At 45.1% G+C, this 21,222-nt stretch overlaps 1 pseudogene; it reads right to left on the reverse strand.

Annotated features, from left to right (window-relative positions):
- Nucleotides 1–4,366: 4,366 nt before the first annotated feature.
- The window catches only part of LOC122690349, a 64,767-nt pseudogene continuing 47,911 nt past the window's right edge, over nt 4,367–21,222 (reverse strand).

The following is a 21,222-nucleotide window of genomic DNA, read 5'->3' on the forward strand; positions in this document are numbered from 1 at the left end:
CACCTGACTCCTGGTAGGACTGGGGCTCTGTCCTCCCCCAGTTTGAGGCCCGGCTCCTCACAACAGGTCCCCAGTCAGGACAGGTGTAGTGTGCTCTTCTCACCCCAAGGTCTCCCAGGGCTGATGACAGGGGCGGGGATCTGTGGGGTTCCATCAGTCCTCCCTGGGGGTCCCCTCAATCTTCCCTCAGGGCCTTACCTTGTCTTCGGGTAGAACTTCAGATTCTCTCCTCTCCCCACCTGAGGCCCCGCCCCTTATACGAGGTACCCAGTCTCTCTGAGACCCAGATGTCAGGAAGTCAGACCATGCCTGTGGTTCTCATCCTACCTCAGGGTCGCCAAGGACCGACAACAGAGACAGCTTTCTTTGAGGCCAAGGGTCCCTTAGTCCCCCCTCAGGGACCTCAACTTCTTACCCCACAAGACCTGGAATTCTCCTCTCTGCCCACCTGAGGCCCCACCGCCTATAGCAGATCCCAGTCTCTCTGAGACCTGGTTGTCAGGAAATGCGGCATGTGCTCATTCCACCCTATGTGCTCCCTGAGTCCACTCTGTGATGGGGTCCAGGATCCCCTCAGTCCTTCCTCAGGGTCCTCACTCAGACTTCTTCAGAACCTAAGATCCTCCGCTTCTCCTTCTAAGGCCCGCTCCTTATATTAGGTCCCCAACCTGTCAGAGACAGGGATGCCAAAGTTAGGGACATGCTGCCAAGTGCTCATGCCACCATAAGGGATGCCTAGGGATGACAGCAGGGGTGGGATCCATGGGGTCCTTGTGTCCTCCTCAGGGTCCTCATCTTGAGCTCTGCAAGGTACAGGATGTCCCTGAGTTGACCCAAGGCTGGACCCTCACACCAAAGCCCTCATTGCCCTGAGACCACAGCTTCCAGAGCTGCTGGTCTCCTGGAGCAGCGGAATGGCCTCTACGAAGCACATGTGAGGTGCACACTGGGATATGAGAGCCCGTGGTGCTGGGGTTTCACCCTCCAGGGACTGGACAAACTCCACATCTGTCATCATTAGTTCCCCCACTAGGTAAGATACATGGCCCTGGAACCAGAGGGAACAGTGACCCCACCTACCACCACTCCCAGTGGCCCACAGGGGAAGTTGTGCTTCTGGGCCCCCGTGTAGGTTCTGCAGTTCCTCAGCGGGGCTATCTAGCCGTTAGCCACTTCTAGCTATTTACATTTGACTTCACATTATGTTAAGGCAGAAGGCCAGGCCCTGGGACACACTAAGTACATTTGAGTTCACACTACCCAGCCTCATGTGGCTACTGGTCACTCTATTAATGGTGGTGACAGGACATGCTCTTCCCAAAGGAAGATGGTTCCCCCAGGAGATAACATAACAGTCCTACTGACCTTTGAGCCATGGTTCCCACCTGGTACTTTGCGCTCCTCTCTGCAGAGGTTCAGGCACCAGTTTCCCATCCATGTGTCTCCTCTACTCCTGACCCAGCCCTGCCATGTGACGAAGGGAAAGGGAGAGAAGGATGGACCCCAGAAGGAGGGCAGAGGGAGAAGACTGTGTGGTCCTCATGTGATTCTGGCTTGAAGCTCAGCTCCAGACTCCTAGGCTGCATCCCTGCCCCTTGCTCCCAGGGCTCTCCACCCTCCTCAGTCCCTCTGGCTGTACCACCTCCAGGATACCATCTGCAGTGCCCAGAATCCAAAATGCTCCTTCCTCTTCCACCCTGTCTACATCACAATTGTCCTGGAGGGCTCTAGGAAGAGAGTAGTTCTCCTAAAAACACCTACCTTCTGACTGTGCCACTGGGAAGAGCCCAGGTCCTCACCCTTGGCCCTGAATGGACAGCACCTGGACAGATCTTCCATCAGTCAGGCAGGCAGGAGCATATCCTGCTTTGTGGGAGCTCAGCCCCATGGATGTGGCACCACCTGCATCCAAAATACCTTTCCATCCCACCCCAGGCATCAAGACACATGGGATGCTTTTTCCCTAAAGTACATGCTATTGTTATTTAGATGAACCGTTTTTTTTCTTTGTATTAAAATCAGTGAATTAATCTTGTATTTATTTCCAACTTGTTGTAGGTTTACATAAGGATCCCCTGTTCCCTGCAGGCAGCTTCCAGGAAGCACATGGAGAAGAGATGTGAACAAGGACCTGGAGTCTCTCCCCTGACCTGCAGTGTACTCGGTGCTGGTGCTCAACAGACAGCAGCCGGTAGGTAAAGCTTGTGATGAAGACAATTCCCTTCACGTGTTGAGGAGTTTCTGAGGAAGCCAAAGACGCCTTGAATTTTCAACTGTTTCTAGTCACTACTCTCTACTGGCACTTTCTATCTTTTTTTTTTTTTCTACTGGCACTTTCCAATGCAAGATCTGATTTAGTTTCCAAGGCTCTTGGGAATGTCAGGGAGGGGGTCCCCCTCCCCCGACTCCCTCCAGTTCTCTTTCTGCCCGACCCTCTGCAGCGCTGCCCGGCCACAGTCTCAGCAGAGTGAATATGTGGCCCTGCCTCCTAATGCCAGGGAGTGTAGCCTGGGAGACTTGGCTGCCTCCACAGGATAGAACATGTCTGAGCACATGCACAGGTGCCCGTAGGCTCCCCAAAAGCCATGACCTTCATGAGGGGCAGGTATCAGACAAGTGACAGTGGGAGAAAAAGGACAGTGGGAGTTTTCTTTACAAAATCCAGCAAGGATAAACACAATGCACCACTCTTCACCTTCAAGAAGGATTCTGCTGCTGCTGCTGCTAAGTCGCTTCAGTCATGTCCGACTCTGTGCGACCCCATAGACAGCAGCCCACCAGGCTCCCCTGTCCCTGGGATTTTCCAGGCAAGAACACTGGAGTGAGTTGCCATTTCCTTCTCCAATGCATGAAAGTGAAAAGTGAAAGTGAAGCTGCTCAGTCCTATCTGACTCTCCGAGACCCCATGAACTGCAGCCTACCAGGCTCCTCCGTCCATGGGATTTTCCAGGCAAGAGTACTGGAGTGGGGTGCCATTGCCTTCTCTGGGAGGATTCTGAGGTGTGTGAGTTCAAATTCAGTGCAGTTTTTATTGTTGTAGCCATGCATTCTGGGAAACAAACTCCCTCAGTAGGACAATGCAGATAGTGGAGTGCAGCTTATTACACCGGTGGGCCCAAGACAGAGTCTCCTCTTAGCCAGGGACCCTGACCAGTTTTTGTGAAAACCTTATATACCCTAAGTGTATAAGGTTCCTTGAAACTAGTCTGAACAAAGGAAAAAGAAAGATCCAAACAAAGGTAACCCCTGATCATATGCCTTAAGCCCAGGTAGTTAACAGTGGACAATTATCAATAAGCCTGTGGTCATACCCCAGTAAACATAATAGAATGTATGATTCTATTTGGTTACACAGATAATTAAGGTATTCTTTTAGGGGATGGAGAGCCCTGAGACTCTTCCTTTCGGGGTCCTGGTTTTCCAGTTGCTATGTCGTCTCCACAGATACTGGGCCTATAGCTCAAAGTCCACAGTCCAGCCCAAGATGGAGTCCTACTTTCAAGATAGAGCCTGTTCTGTTTCCTCCTTCACTATGGCTTTGGGGTCTGACCACCTAGGAAAGCTGACCCATCAGTTGAAGTGTCCAATTGCCAGTTTCAAAGAAGAACCCCATTAAAATCTTACCAGAAGACTGAGGGTGGTAATTGAAATGTCTTCAACTATACTCCCTGATATTGAGTAGACTCTGTGCCAAACAAAATTCACTCATTTCCCATTTGGAAACTTTCAAGTGTATTTAGACTCAGGCAGAAAACCCAGGTGTCTACCTGTTCTGACCAAATTGCACTTTGTTTTTGAGACCCAGGAGATTTATTGGAGAGAAGATGAACTTCTAACATACATGCCTGATTCCAGACTTTCCTCTCACTCATAAGACACTGTCTACAGTCTGGCTGTTGACACCACTCAGGTTCATTACCATCATCTCCCACAGAAGGAGCCCAGCTTCCCAAAGCCTCAAACTGCCCTGGCTCAGGCACCAACACTCGAGTGCTCCTCCTGGATCCCCACCACTGTGCCCCATATTGCCTGTTCTGTGGGACAATGGTATGTCTCTCCACCTTCCTCCTGTGACTGTGGCTCCTAGAACATAGCTCTAGGTGTGGGGGTGTCCTGCTTCTCCTAGTGTCCCCACTGCTAAAACAGGGCCTTCCACAGAGCAGAGGCTCCGTGAAATTCTGTGGAATAAATGAGACAGTGAGAAGGGGTCTTATTAATCTCATCAATTTTCTCCTACTTTCTTAAATAATAACCTGGCAAAATCCAAGTAAACAGATGTGGTGGATTAGCTGTAGAAAAGGACAATCAAATCCTATAAGAAGCGAGAATTCACTAAAATCGTTTTTTATTTTCCAATTCTTCCACCAACTATATACTGCTAAGTAAGTTCACATATCAAAATACTTGTAATTCCAATTCCATGTGATCTTGCTCAGGGTCACAAAATAAAATGCAAAAGTTTCCAATCTCTTTTACAAAACAGCAAAACTCTGGTCCTTTAACTGATTAAGTACAAATACATGTGTGATCAATGTCATTCACAAAGTTAGATACTGAAGTTTATTAAGGCTTAAGCTGAAAAAACACATTTGAAAAATTCCTAAAAAAAAAAAAAAACAGAGATGAATTTCCATGTCATCACAGAGAAAAGGAACACAAAGATGCTACACCCCGGGTTCCCCCAAGTGGCCCAGGCCATCACTACTGAGAAGGCTGACTGTTCCCTCTTCAATCACAGAGGGGAGGATCAGCTTGGCTGCTTCTCTGGGTCAGGGCTCCTTTTCCTCCTCCCTCACAGCCTGTGCAGATGGGGGTGGGAAGGCCCTGGAAAACCACTGGTTGACCCTCAGCAGGTCCTCCATGACTTCCGACTCGCTGGTCTCCGTACAGGCCTGGGGACCCCACAGAAACTCGAAGCGAGCAGGGTCTTTGTCAGACACCTGCCGGTACTCCAGGTACCCCTCCTGCACCCACACTTGGGTCAGCAGCTCCCTGTGCTCCCCTAAGACACAGTGCTCCCTCCTGACAAACATCCCCATTTGCTGAGTGCTCCACAGACATCCTCCTTAGGGGCACAGTCTCCATTCCACATGATCAGGCTGAGGACCAGCACCAGGAGGCCGGCCTTGGGCATGCTCTTCCCACTGCTCAGCATTGCATCGCAGGTGAGGCCCAGGGTGGGGACCATGATGTAGATGTGCTCCCTGGGGTCCACCTCCTTCACCACCACACCACAGACCAGCTGCAGGCACTCCGAGGCTTGGCTGAAGACCACTGAGAAGTGCTCCTGGTTATCCCTGAGGACCTTCTTCAGCATTTCTGCCTGGGAGGTCAGCTCCTTGGCCCGATACTCGAACAGCAGGAACTTCATCAGGTTAGCCACCATCTCATTCAAAGCTTCCTGGGGCAAGGCCTCTGCAAGGGTGGAGCAGGAGTCTTGTGGGGAGAAGGCCGAGGTGGATGCAGCCTCCCCTGCCTCAGCCCCCAAGAGCTGTGCCTCCTCTGGGCCCTGGGCCTCGCCTGGGTCCTGAAGGTCTTCTTTGGGCTTGCTCAGTTCAGTCATCCTGACCACAAGTGCAACGCCTGGGATCAAACCAGAGCCAGGAGTGAGGCAGGGGAACAGATGGGGACCATGCCTCTGGGGAGAAAGTGGGTGTCAGCAGCCTCGGCTGAGCAACGCACCCTGGGATTTCTGACACAGGCCACTTACAGGTCTCCCCTTGAGGTGTGCTCTCAGACCTCACAGGGTCATGCCTCTGGGGCGGGCAGTCCCCTGGCTACCTGAAGGAGGAAGTAGGGTGGCTCCCCAGGGTGCAGTCAGCACAGTCCGAGATTTCCAGGGCTGACAAGGTGTGGGAATTAGGCCCTTGTAGGGTCCCCTGTGTTCTGGGGTGGGGAGCCCCTGGTGCACACTCAGGCCACCCTCCTCACCTTGACTCCTAGCACTGCCTGGGCCTCCTCTGCTCTCTGACTGATCACCATCCTTTCTTCTCAAGTGAATTCCACATCTGTACCAACCAAGTTTGGGGGTGTGCAAGGCTTTCTCTAACACAAGCATGATGAGAAGATGCCAAGAAAGCTCTTGGAGCCACACCTTCTACCTCTGTGTGTCAGCCACACTGAGACGCAGGGGGATTCAAGTCACAGCAGCACTTAGACTTCTCTTTGGATTTGCTCTGGAAGGTTTTCAGACACAAGACATTCTCTGGTTGTCACTGAATTTTTCAAGTATGGGTTTGATGCTCTTTCCTCACAGAGATGGTCTGGCCCAAAGCCTTGGGTGGGAGGGAGAAGCTGCTCTCTGGCTTCTGAGCAGGTCTCCTCTAACATCCCAGAACACAGGCACTGGGACCCTCTGGGTGGAATCTCGGTTGAAACAGTGGGACAATAAGGCCTGTTTGGGGAGGTCACGTACTCATTCTTTTCCCCTCTCAAGATATTTTCCCAACCCTTCCCAGGATGCTCAGCGGAAAGCACTTCCAAAAAATTCTCAAAGTTCACCACCAACTTGTCAATAAGGCCATTGGGTGAAGAACATGGTTTTAGAATCCTGTCTTCTTCTCTGTTCACAGAGTTGTCAAACTTCTTCAGATTTAGCTTTCCCTGGGAAAGTGAGAGAGACACGCCCCCAATGGTCATTTGGGGGCCACACATGATGTAGCCAAAAGCTACTGGGCTTGGGACACCCAAAGCCCACCTCTGCACTAGTCTGCCACATCCCTCTCAGAGACCAGAAGTGGTGCCCTTCCATGCAACCTTGGCAAGAGTGGCCCATTTCCTGAGAAGAACACACTATATTCAAATAATTTCTTCTTCTAGGGAGCCCAAAGCTATTTTTCATATAATCATGGGCTCACAAAATTCCAGTGGAAATGGAAGCATCAAATTAAAACTCTTACAGATGGAAAAATCACAGTCATAAAGACAAATGACTTTCCCAACATCACCAGAAAAATCAAAGATGGCTTCCTGGCAGGGGCAGGGTCTGACATCTTTGCATTTCCAGAGCCGAGTTCAATGCCTGGCATATATTGAGTGATTAATAAGTGGGTACTGCAGATAATTCAAAAAACATTTTAGACATCAAACAATACTTCCTATGAATTAATTTACTCTGTTAATAACTTTTGATCAGTAGGAAATTAAATAGGATAATACATGAATGATGAGAGAAGAAAATAGAAATAACAAGAATTTAATTCAATAAATAATAAAATAATTTTAATGCCCACGTTAAAAAAGTCTTCTGAGTTGAAATGAGGGCTGATACTAAAAATTCCTGCATCAAGGGATACTGAAAATAGTCCTTCAATAATAAGGATTTAAAGGATATACTTGATATATTACTCAGCCGTTAAAAAGAATTCATTTGAATCAGTTCTAATGAGATGGATGAAGCTGGAGCCCATTATACAGAGTGAAGTAAGCCAGAAAGATAAAGATCATTACAGCATACTAACACATATATATGAAATTTAGAAAGATGGTAATGATAACCCTATATGCAAAACAGAAAAAGAGACACAGATGTACAGAACAGACTTTTGGACTCTGTGGGAGAAGGCAAGGGTGGGATGTTTCGAGAGAACAGCATGTATATTATCTATAGGGAAACAGATCACCAGCCCAGGTGGGATGCATGAGACAAGTGCTCGGGCCTGGTGCACTGGGAAGTCCCAGAGGAATCGGGTGGAGAGGGAGGTGGGAGGAGGGATCGGGATGGGGAATACATGTAACTCCATGGCTGATTCATGTCAATGTCTGACAAAACCCATTGCAATGTTGTGAAGTAATTAGCCTCCAACTAATAAAAATAAATGAAAAATAAATAAATAAAAAAATAAAATAAAGTAACTGAAAAAAAAAAAAGGTTATACTTGATTGGGCTTATTTCTACTTAACCAGGAAATTAAACCTTAAAAATTTCAGAACAGTTTTCACTTTCAAAATGTATGTGAAAGGACACTTTCTATTATGAATAACTCACGAGAATACCCATTGCCAACTTCTCCAATCTGAGAAAAACAATTTGATGCAGCCTGCCCTAGCCTTTGGACAGAAATACACATAAGCAGTCCCCAGGTGGTCTCTGGATTAATTTGCTCTTGGCTGCTGTTTCAATGGCCTCCAACCTTATAGCTGGGCTCTCCTGCTTTCTAATTGGACAGTCGGGTCCTTAAAGGTAAGGCCAGTGTCTTTCTTCTGTGGCATCCCTTATAGGACCAGTTCCATGCCCAGCAAACACCAGGTTCTATGAGCCTGGTAAAGCCCTTTCCTCTTGTCCAAAGATTGAGGTCAAAGTTGTTCCAGGAAGGCTGATTCCACTTGTCCTGCCAGCCATTCCCTGGGACGTTTAAACCTCGAGTTCCCCTTATGTGAACCCTGTGCAAATCTCAGCCCAGGACTGCTCCCCACCTGCATCATCCTGTCCACCTCCCATAACCAGCCTGCTCACAGTCTCCTTAATAGAAACAGGAGTGTTTACCTTGAAATCATCCCCAAACCACATGGCTATACTGCTTTCAGCAGGGTTGGGAACATCAGGCCAACATAGGTGCTTCAGTTTGCTAATAAGAGAGAAGATTTTAAAACAGGAAGTAAGTCCAAGAAGCATTTTCCTTGTACTGCATGGCCAAGCCAAAAGAATGCTAACCCGCCTTCCAGTGGAGGAGACGCAAGACCCAGGTTCAAGTTGGGGAGATCCCCTGGGGAAGGAAATGGCAGCCCACTCCAATATTCTTGCCTGGAAACTTCCATGGACAGAGGAGTCTGGTAGGCTACAGTCCATGGGTCACAAAGAATCAGACACGACTGAGCATGCAAACACACATGGGGAATTGTACGGCTCCCTATTGAATAATGGCAAGCTCACAGCCTCCTGATGGAAACTGAGAGAACAGAGTACTTTGTTGGGAGGCGGGGGGGGGGGGCGGTTTGAAACTGCAAGTCATTTGTGCAACATAATGGAGGGAGTCCTTTCTCCAGAAAGCTACTCTTTCCCCCTCTCCTGCCACTGCATCTCCACCCCCTGGTCCTGGTGCCGGAAATCACACTATCACAGAGCCATTTGTTTGAGATTTATTCCCCAGGAAAGGTAACACTCTAAGTCTTATAAGATACTCATATTTTAGAGCAGTGATTCTCAAAGTGTGGTTCCCAACCAGCAGCATCGTCACCACCTGGGAGCTTTTAGATATGCAAAATTTACAAGAATTTGTGCTGAAGATTCAGTTACAATCCATGGGAACGGAGGTTGACTTAGTTTGACCATAACTAAGCACAGCTTGGGCTTCCCAGGTGGTGTCAGTGGTAAAGAATCCACCTGCCAATGCAGGAGACATTAGAGATATGGGTTCAATCCCTGGGCTGGGAAGATCCCCTGGAGGTGGGCATGGCAACCCACTCCAGTATTCTTGCCTGGAGAATTACACAGACAGAGGAGTCTGGCAGGCTATGGTCCCTAGTTATGGACTCTAGGGTTGCAAACAGTCAGACATGACTGAAGTGATTTAGCATACATGCACACACAAGTGCAGCTTGGCAGAGAAGACTCACAACTGTGCAGTTCTGGAGAGAGAGGTCTACCAGGGAGGGAGCCCGTGACCCTCAGGGTAGAATGAGGCTCCCTGGGGAGAGAAAGGACAAGACCCTGAAAACAGGCTTCCTCCCCTACAGTGTCCAGAGCAGGCAGGACAAATGGCCTTCAGCCAGCCCTCCAACACTGTGTAATTAGCAAGGACCAGTCTATGCTGGGCATGCGCTGGCCAGAGCTCCAACTCCATGGGTACCCTGCTCCCTACTCTGCCTAGAAGAGAAGCTGGCCACCTGGAGTTTACATTCTGGTACAAGAATTCAGACAATAAATAATGTAAGATTATTTCAGATAAAATGGGTATTTTAAAAATTATTTTATTATTAGAGAATAACTAGGGTAAAGTAGGATAGGAGTTAGCACCTTTAGATAGGGTAGCAAAGGAAGGCTCTTGGGAGAAGTGAAATTTGAGCTAATGTGAATAATGAGAAGGAACGAGCCATGTTCATTCTGGGGAAAGCATTCCAGACCGAAAAAAGAGCAGATGCAGGAGCATAAATGGGAACATAATTGGGAAGTGATGAGAGGTGAAATCAGGAAGGGACAGATGAGGAAGTGTCCTGAAAGCTATGGGAAGGAGTTTAGGTTTTATTTAAAATACAACAGAAGCCATTGGTGGCTTTTAAGCAAGGAGTCTAGGATTTTAAACTCTGGCTGCTGTGTGGAAAACAGATGGTAGAGGATCAAAGATAGAAGCAGGGAGATCTATAAGAACCAAGGGTAAAAAACTTCTAGGCTCCAAGGTAGACTTTTGCCTTCAAGTTGACCCCTAGAGAAATTCCACCAGATAATGCAATTTGTGTCTAGTGTTGTAAAAAGATGACATGATTTTTAAAGATTTTTAAAGAGCAATATCAAAAAAGAAGTCCCTAAAGACAATGCTTCAGTCAATAAAAAAGAACATGTTTTCTGTGTAGAAACACATACTATACCCACATCTTCTAGAACCATAAACTGCTTTTCTTCTCTTGGAAACATGATGATAAACAAGGGACTTCCAAGAATACTTAGACTGTTTCTAGCTTTTATTGAAATTTTGCAATATCCCTTCACTTTTAAGTTTCATTTTTAAGAACAGTGTTAGTATATCCTTACAATCAAATCTCTGTCATTCAAAGGCTTGGAAAAATTAACCTGTTTCTCCCATCTTCCTTCCTTCTTTCTCCTTCATCTCCCTTCTCAGCCCATCTTCTTTCCCCTCTTGAATAGCCCCCACGAGCATCAGATGAATCACATTATATTTTACATTATTGTTTTATTTATTAAATTTTTCTTGCTCCCATTTTAAATATAAAATCTGATTACTAGAACATATTATGCACTTTTTTACTCAAAAGACTCCACAAATGATGACATTAAGTGGGTCAGTGGTGCAAGGTTTTTCCTTGTTTGACACACAGGGATTGACAACTGTGAACTGGGGACAATCTTGAGGTGGGGCTGGTTTGAAGTGTCAGTGAAGTTGGCATTAACTTGATCCCTCCTCTCTATGAAGATTTGGGGCTACCCGTGAGGAAGAAGCAAAACGAACCATCTTTCCAAATTCAGCTCTCAATCTTCCTGCTCTCCCTCCCATCACTCATATGCTTTCCTGGAAGGCCAGTGAGTCAGACAACAAATGGTTCTTCTTACTTTGCCCTTTCTTTTGGCTTCCCCCTGCCCCTGGCAAACACCATCTGTGACTGGCCTAAAGGAAGTGTCAAGGAGACATTCCCAGGGACTAAAAGAGTACTCACTAATTGATGATGTCTTGAAGTTTATCCCGGGGCCATTAGCTCCCCCAGCACTGATGCTGGCCATGACCCGAACAGTGTAAGAGGTCTTTCGTGTCAGGGACTCCAGGTCATACCACAAGATGCTGGAGCTGACTGTCTTGGCTAAAGGAAAAATACAGAAGTCAAACACCACAGCCAAACCCAAGTGAAAATTGTGCTTTATTGGAGTTCAAATAAGAGCACTGGAACCTGTGCTTCCAAGCTTGGCCATCTAATACTCCTATCTCTCTATCCATTAAAATTAGCTTATTAAGATGGATCAAAGACCTAAATATAAGGGTTAAAACTATAAAACGCTTAGAAAACCACATAAGGTAGATCTATATGGCCTTGAATATGACAATGACTTCTTAAATATGACACCAGCACAGAAGCAGCAGAAAGATTAAACTGGGCTTCATCAAAATTAAAAGTTTTTGTGCATCAAAAGACACTATCAAGAGAGTGAAAAACTCACAGAATGGGAAAAAATACTTGCAAATCATGCATTTGATAAGGAATTTGTATCCAGAATGCTTTAAAAAATAAAACCCTAACAACTCAACAACTGAATGACAAACAGCCCGATTTAAAAACGAGCAAAGAGACTGAGAAGACTTTCTCTAAAGAAGATATACAAATGGCCAACAAACACATATAAAAGATGCTCTACATCATTAGTTATTATGGAAGTGCAAATCAAAAGCACATTGATATGGCTGATTCATGTTGATACATGACAGTAATCAACACAGTGTTGTAAAGCAATTATCCTTCAATTAAAAATAAATACATTTTAAAAAAAACCACATTGAGATAGCATTTTATACCCACTAGGACAGCCACGCTTTTTAAAAATGAAAAATAACAAGTGTTGATAAGGATGTAGAGAAATTAGAACTCTAATTTATTGCTAGTGGAAATGCAAATTGGTATAACTGCTATGGAAAACAGTTTGGTGGCCCCTCAGTAAGTTAACTTAGAATTCCCAAATGACCCAGCAATTCTAATCCTAGTATATACCCCCCAAAGAATTAAAAGCAGAGATTCAAACAGATATTTATACACCAATGTTCATAGCAGCATTAATCACAGTGGCTAAAATGTTTTATCAACTGATGAATGGATTAAAAGATGTTTCTTGATATAATAAAATATTATTTAGCCATAAAAAGGAATGAGGTGCTAATACATGCTACAACATGGATGAATTTTGAACACATTATGCTAAGTGAAAGAAGCCAGGCTAAAAAAAAAAAAAAAAAAGTAACATATTGTAGGATTCTGTTTATATGAAATATCCAGAGTAGGGAAACCCATAGAAACAGAAAGGAGTTTTGTGGTTGCCGCGGACTCTGGGTCAAGGGTAAGGAAGTGACTGATTCATGGGTACACGGTTCCTGTTTGGAGTGGAATTAAGTAGTATTATGGTTACAACATTACGGATGTTTAATACTCAATGCCACTAAATTGTATACTTTCACATGTTTGAAGTGGTACAATTTACATTATATGTACACTACATGTATTTTACCATAACCAAAAAAAAAAAAAATTAGCCTAAACAGAAACCCAGGCCTAGCCCACAATTGAGGATGTCAGGCAATATTGTAGATGCAAGAAAAAGGCAGTGGACGGTAGAAGCCATTGTAAAGGGTCCTGCACTGAAGCAAGTGCCACCAAACAGGGTCTGTCCCCTCTAGCCTTTAATCTAGGCATGTCCCACTCTGGCGTAAAGATCAAGAGCTCCATGGAGGCCCACTGTTCACAGCCTGATGGGCACAAATTATATCAATTTCTCTGGTCCCTACAGGACTCTCAGGTACAGTCATTTCAATCTCATTTGACTCTTAAAAACTCAAGAGATGGACACCCTTGACACTGTTTTCAGAGAATCTCAAGGAAGTTAAGTGATTCCTGCAAAATGGCAGGGCACCCACCATAGGAGCTACCCTGATAGCAGGTCTATCCACAGCATCTATCTGGGGCTCAGGGTTCTTTCAGCTAGACTATAAGCTCTAATATAAGCTCACTTACAGAATTCCTTTCCATCTTCAACTTGGTAAAATATGGTGTAATTGATGAAACCATTTCTCTGATGCTTGGGAATCTCCTTCCATGTAATTGTGACTGTCCTCACACCAGTGTTCTCCGCCTTCATCACGGGACCTGCTGATGGAACTTTATAGGACAGGGAGACAAATGAACACCGAATCACACCCCAGCAGGTCTTTCCCCTACGAAGTCTCTGCCCAGTCCTCAAACTGTAATCAGTGCTGGGGGTGGGAGGTGGGGCAGAGTAGGGAAACGATGAATCAACTTGTCTTGAAAAGCTGTTGTCTGGAATCATGCCTCTCAAACAGGAAGAGAAGCAGAGACAAAGACCAGAGAAAGAGTACTTCCTCATAGACCTCTCACTAATTTGGCACCCAGCTTTTTCATCCAGACATGTAATAGCTATTATCAAACAGTTGAAGATTATGCTTCCATGAGCTATCATTGAGTGACAGGATATATTTCCTAAGGTTGAATCTGGAAGATGTTAACTTCCAAAAAGGCAGAAGTTACAGTCTGAGTGGTTCACCAATAAAACCTTTGCTTATTGCTATACAATCAAATACAGTTTTTTAGCATCTCCAAGTTACAGTTAACTCTTAGGGTCCCTAGCTTGGTCTTTTCTGATTATAGAGCTGTTAGCACTGTTTCTTTGTGACTTTTGGCAAGTTGGTTCACCTCTCTGAGCCTTGCTTTTGTGAGATGAGGGACTTGGACTTGATGATCTCTAATGTCCACCACAGCTTTAAATTTCATTGACTCCATACTCTGACCACAACTGTGTCAACTTCTACAAACTGTAATAAGTATACATAGCTTACTACAAGCTAAATGTGCAGCACAGATGAGCACTAAAACAACTGTGAACAAGCCACAGGCCTTCACAGCCTTGAGTAAATGTTGGACAGGCCCCAGAGTTTCCTTTGCCCAATGGCACCTTGTCCATACATACCACCTTCTTTGACATAAGCCTGGATGGAATATGGCTCGCCCACTCGGTTTTGCAACATTGGATACACAGAGATATTATAGTACCAGATAGGTTTCAGTTCATCTGCAGAAAAGGGGGAGGTAGAGAGGGAGGCGGGCAGAGGGAGGGAAAGAGAGAGAAGGAGTGAGGGAGGCAGGAAGAAGCGTTAGGTGCAGAGCATGGCATAGAAGAAGGAATGCTAGACTAAGACTTATGACCTGTGACTTAGAGAAGATACTTTATTTCTCAATCATCTCCACATCTGAAAAATAAGGAAGTTAACTTGGATGGTCTCTAATATTTATGTTGGTTCTAACATTTTAAAGTTAATTAATTTTAAAATTAATTAAATTTTAAAAGGAACCAAACCTGCACCACTCTGACAAAATGGCTGAGCCACCCAGGAAAGGAGAAGTAAGAGATCCAGGCTCTCCTTCATCACTGATTTTGTTACATCATTTGGGGAGCACTACAGAATAAACTTAATTCTTCTTTCAATAGCATATCACCTTAGAGAACTCAGCTACCATACATTCTAGCTCTTCTGTCTGTCTGCATCCCTACATAAGTATAATTCTTCATATAGATGCTACTAAGTATTAAAAAATGGTTGGAGTGATAGGACTGGGAGAGTAAAGCCTCACTTATGTGTCTTATATGGAGCAGGGACTTTCTTGAAAAGAAGGCTATTCTCTGTATCAGTCACTTGGGGAAGGGCCCTAGAACCTAAACATGTAGCCAGAACTGAAGGAGGCATCCTGAATTGGACAGATGGGATACAAACTCTGGTGTTTCCACACAATCGCATGATTTCCACATTGTATTCACATGATCCTGGTATCTGGGAAGAGCTCTCTGATGGTGGGTGTCCACCACCAAAGATGGTGCTTTCCGCCTGGAAGGACATCAGCTGCCTAGTCCGATACTCACGGCTTCTTATTCCTGCATTTCTGGGAAATGCCAAGAAGCACACGTCACTAAGCTTGCCCTAGCCTGTCAAATTCTATTACTTACAATTTACAGGTTTGAAGACAAAATTAAGGACTTTAAAACTGGTGAAAATAATCGTGAATCCTACACAGCAAGAACCTGTGGGGTCCGCACTGACTACCTTGCTGGATTGTCCAGTTCCTGGTATGAGACACAGACTCCCAGGAAATGGCCAAGGGCTTTGAGTCCGTCTGTGACCCACTCCACCATCCATGTATCGACCTCCAGAGCAGAGCTTTGCCACTACACCACCAGCTGGTCCTGAGTGAGGCAGGTGTGCATGGCCTCAATGCACTGGAACACTGAAAGGAGAGGAAAAGACTGCTTCACAACACCGAACTCATCCTCCAAACGCACCAACCATATTTACATCTATTCACTGCCTAAAGTGTAAAGAAGGTCAAAGTTCAGGATCTCCACTGCCACCTTCCACTAGGATGCTGTTTTCAATGTTTTTATTGTATCCCTTTTCCTTACTCTTAATATTTGATGAAGTGCCTTTTGTTATCTTCCCCAAATTTGCCTGTTGCCAGCAGAGAACCTTACTAGACCGTTGATGCCTAAGAAGAATTACCGGGCATCTCTGGGGTCTGTGCAAATCAAAAGGAAAGTAAGCCTGAGACAAAGAATGGATCTCTAAAGGTAGAATTTCAGGCATCTATAACTTTGTGACTGGGAAGCTGGAATCTGGTGACCCTAAAATCACACCAGGGTGATGGTTTCTAATTTCAACTACCTAAACTGGTGCTATACAACCTGGCTATGCAGTCCCATCTTCAGGTAGGAAGAACTGTGTCTGCTGCAGAAGGATATAGACACACCCAACTAAAGCACCTAGATGTGGACCAATAAGTAAATGACTGCATTCCCTGCAGACCTAGCAAAAAGACAGGTGGGGAAACAGTCCACAGAGTTCTTTAGTGGAAAAGTTGAACATGTGGCTTCAAGTCTAGTACCTGGGATCTAATCAGAATCAGAGAGTTCCCTTATTGAAAATGTTCTGAATATGCAGAAGAGAGGACTACTGGAGATGTGGGGAGAGAAGGAGGAGAAGGAGGGCATGAAGGAGTGGGGCTCAGAAGACCACAGCATGTGGCTTTCCCCTCTTCTACTCCTCACCGCCTACAACATCCCTGATCCTATAGAATTGGAATCCACAGGAAGTATGTTTAAAGTAACATCAAAGATGGTTCTGGATGAGGACAGAAGAGGAGGTGGAGTCCCTCAAAAAAGCCAAAATGCCTCTGGAAGTTGGAAAGCTAGGCAAGTATAGAGATTTGGCATAAGAGGCCAGGCGGTACTAAATTCTGCTATGCCTATGCAACAAATACATTCAGTTCAGTTCAGTTCATTTCAGTCGCTCAGTCATGTCTGAGTCTTTGCAACCCCGTGAATCGCAGCATGCCAGGCCTCCTTGTCCATCACCAACTCCCGGAGATTAAATACATTACTATGTGTAAAATAGATAATTAATGAGAACCTACTCTATGGCAAAAGGAACTCTATTCAGTGCTCTGTGGTGACCTAAATGGGAAAGTGAAAATTGCTTAGTCGTGTCCAACTCTTTGCGACCCCATGGACCGAAGTCCATGGAATTCTCCACACCAGAATACTAGAGTGGGTAGCCTATCCCTTCTCCAGGGGATCTTCCCGACCCGGGAATTGAACCAGGGTCTCCTGCATTGCAGGCAGGTTCTTTACCAACTGAGCTATCAGGGAAGCCAAAAAATGGGAAGGAAATCTAAAAATGAGGGGATATGTGTATATGTATAACTGATTCACTTTGCTGTATGGCAGAAACTAACACAACACTGTAAAGCAACTGTGTGTGTGTTAGTCATTAAGTCATGTCCAACTCTTTGCAACTCCATGGACTGTAGGCCACCAGGCTCCTCTGTTCATGGGCTTTCCCAGGCAGCAATACTTGAATGGGTAGACACTTCCTTCTCCAGGGGAATCTTTCTGACCCACAGATTGAACCCGGGTCTCCTGCACTGCAGTCAGATTCTTTAGTGTCTGAGCCACCAAGGAAGCTCCCCACTCCAAAAGCAACTAGACTCCAATAAAAATTAATTTAAAATTAAAAAATAAATAAAATAACAGGAAAACGACAACAACAACAAGCCCCAGAGGGCTGTGTACCTATTTGGAGCCTCTGTTCTTGAAGCTCACAATGGAAGGGAAAGGAGTCCTTTCCCCGTACTAGGCCTTTATGAGAGACTCTACTGTCTGGTCTAGAAGCAAGGCCAGAGAATCCGTCAACTTGAAAGGGCAGCTCTGAGGAAGGGCAACTGACATATGGAGAAATCGTGAAGCTGGAGTAGGGCAAGGAGCACAGAGCCAGGAAATTAAACCCACCTAAGCCCTAGCGTTCCAGCTCTCTCCTCCCTGCCCTCCCCTGCTCACAGCCTCTAAGCATCCTTAGTCACTGTTGCAATCAGGCTTAAAGTCATTATTGGAGCATTTGCAAACTTATTCAGCCTCTTGAAGCAGGTAACATTAGTGTTCCCTGATCGCCTCAGTTGGTAAAGAATCTGCCTGCAATGCAGGAGACCCAGGTTCGATTCTTGGGTTGGGAAGAGCCCCTGGAGAAGGAAATGGCAACCCACTCCAGTATTCTTGCCTGGAGAATCCGATGGGCAGAGGAGCCTGCAGGCTATAGTCCATGGGGTCACAAGAGTCGGACACGACTTAGAGACTAAACTGCCAACCGATCCCCTCCGATGCCTTTTTGCTGTCTTTATATGTCGCCTGCTTGGGATAACTTTGAGCTGTAACAAACTTCAGAGTTCCTGTGCAGGGTCAGGCTGGAACCACCCTCCCCAGGACTGTCAACTCAAATCGAACCATTCTGGGTTGAATTGTGTGCCCGCAGAAGATATTCTTGGTATTGCAAAATGTAACCTCATCTGGAAAGCAGGAATAAGTAGTTAAAATAAGATGAGAGTCCTTAGCCCAATATGACTGGTCTCCTTAAAAGTGGAATTTGAATGCAGAGACAGATACACACAGGAAGCTGGTCATGTGAGGAATGAGTCGGATTAGAATTAGACTGCTACAAGCCAAGGAAAGCCTGGGGCTTCCAGAAGCTGGGATAAAAAGGAAGGATCCTCCCTTAGAAGTTTTTGAGGGAGCACGGTCTTGCCAGTGCCTCATTTTCAGACTTTTCAGACTTTTCAGCCTGCAGAAAAATGAGGCAGTTGAGTTTCTGTTGTTTGAAGTCACCGAGTCTATGGTGCTTTGTTGGGAAGATCTGGGAAAATCAATCAACATCTTTGGCTCAGCCTCCTCTTCCTCCTCTTCCCTGGCCTTCCTTCCTTTTCTGATTAATAAACCACTTGCACGAACATCCCAACTTGAAGATGGAAGTGAGTGTTGGTTGCTAACCCCACACTCTTTCTCTTTAGCAGTATTGGAACTCTGAGGAGCAGAAGTCAGGTCTAAAGAGTTAAGAAACAAGCACAGATTCTGGACCACAGAGGGTGTGGAATCAAGCCATGAGTCAGCCTAGCAAGATGAAAGGGCCTGGGCAGCATTAAGTGTTGTTGAAAGAAGTTTCCAAGTCATTGTTCTACTGAATGTTGACTAATTGCCTCTATCACTCAACAATCACTTTTTCAGCAACTTCTCCAAACACAATACACCCCCAGATGTGGTAGGAAATAGATTCCTCTTGAGAGAAGAGGAAAGGCACTAAGACTGCAAATGCTGTTAATTTCTTATGATTTGCATGAAGTCAGTCACTCTGGGCCCATCAAATATCATTCTCAGATGCTAGTAGTGCTTCATCTTTGCCCACCATCCTAGCCCAACCTGAACCCTCCCTCAACTCAGGACCAACCTCCTCCTTGGACAATTGGCCATGTTTTGCCATGTCCTGCCTCAGACCACTCCACAGCTGTCTGCTGGCTAAGGTCTCTTAGAAGCAGAGCTTCTTGTCTTGGGGCCAAAAAGAACCTGAAGGTGTTTCTGTTCCAATTCTTTATTTGAAAGATAGGAAAACAGAGGTCCACAGAGGAAAAGAATCATTCAGTGTCACACAGCAGCTGTGATCAGATTTCTAAGTCACTTTACTAAGTCCAAGGTTCTGGATAAAATATATTGGACAAGTGTGGAATCATGTAGACCTGTGCTTAAAGTCCACCTGAGAGATCTTTGAGCAAATTACTAAGCTTTCCTGAATCACAGCTTCATCAGCTCAAAAGTAAACCTGATAGCACCTATCCCATGGGTCATGTGAGGCTAAAATTAGATTGAATCATATCATTTTAGCACAATGTCTGACATATCCTAATGGACAATATTGGATAATTATACTTAATGACTGTTAAACTTACAATTATTATTATAACTATTCTCCAGGCGACTCTAGTAAACAAAATTCTGTAAAACATCACATTCTTAAATGTCTTGGACTGGGAACTGCAAAGAGGTCTGTAAAGGGTCAAATAGTAAATATTTTAGGTTTTGCAGGCCTCCTCTGTGGCAACTACTCAACACTGCCACTGCTTCACATTGTTGCAGGAGATGCAGGACACAAGCGTTAGATCCCTGGGTCAGGAAGATCCCCTGGAGAAGGAAATGGCAACTCATCCCAGTATTCTTGCATGGGCAATCCCATGGATAAAGGAACTTGGTGGGCTACAGCCCATGGGGTCGCAAAAGAGTCAGACATGACTTATCAACTGAACAACAGCAATAAGATCTATAGAGAAAATAAAGCCAGGAAGAGGAAATAGATTGTCTGCAATTCCTTGAATAAGACTCAAAGAAGCTATTTTATTCCAAAACAGGATATAGGTTTGCATGAGAGTAGTAATATTTTTAAAATTACTTAATTAAAGGTGTAATGAGCAATTATTGGCAAGAATAAGCATTAGAGCCAACTCATTAGAAAAGACCCTGGTGCTGGGAAAGACTGAAGGCAAAAGAAGAGGGTGGCAGAGGATGAGATGATTAGATAGCATCACCAACTCAATGAACAAGAATCCAAACAAACTCCAGGGAGATAGTGAAGGACAGGGACGCCTATGGCATGGGGCAGTCCATGGGGTTGCAAAGAGTCAGACACTACTTAGCAATTGAACAACAACAACAATTAACATTAGAACTATCCCTAACTAGATAGTCAAATGGAAGGGAGAAAAAGAAGGAAACAGGAGAGTGAACAAATCAAGACCAGGATGGGGTCAGAACTGTGAAGGGAAGATTTCGAAAGACATCTTTTAGCCACTGAGGATAAACATGGCAGATCTGACAGTTTTAATGCTCAATCCAGCTTATATTCACTCAGAATAAAACAAAGACTTGCTGCACATAGAACTTCTAGGCTCATGACTGTGTATCCTATGATTTATGAAATCTCTGATTTTCAACAGAGGCTTTATTCCAAAAGAACGTTATTTCAAGAAGCTCATTAATTGAAGATTATGATCACCCCACCATAACCTAAAATGTCCTTACTTCATTTTCATTTCGATGCTAAAAAATCAGCAACCATTGAGAGGATAGGGACAACTCCTTGGCAAATCAGATGGGGTAAGGCATCTAACTAAGAAGTTTATGTCATACTTACACGTTTCATCAATAGCTGGAATCCTCAAGGTGGCCTCTGGAGATTTCCCAAGAGAATTATAAGAAATCACGTGTACCCAGTAGGTCTGGTTTCCCAGATACAGTTCAGGCTGCTGGTTAGTAGTTCATTGTCTCTGTGAGGTTAGTGTTGTTTTCTGGAAAATACCATATGTTGTAACCAAGTACTTTCTCCAGGACTGGGGTTCCTTTTGCCTTCTGAACACAAAGGAAACAAAATTTACTGCTAACAGCAAGGAAAGAAAGTCATTGAGACAGTAATAAGTGAT

This window comes from Cervus elaphus, chromosome X (assembly GCF_910594005.1).
Source record: "Cervus elaphus chromosome X, mCerEla1.1, whole genome shotgun sequence".
NCBI classification, from domain to species: Eukaryota; Metazoa; Chordata; class Mammalia; order Artiodactyla; family Cervidae; genus Cervus; species Cervus elaphus.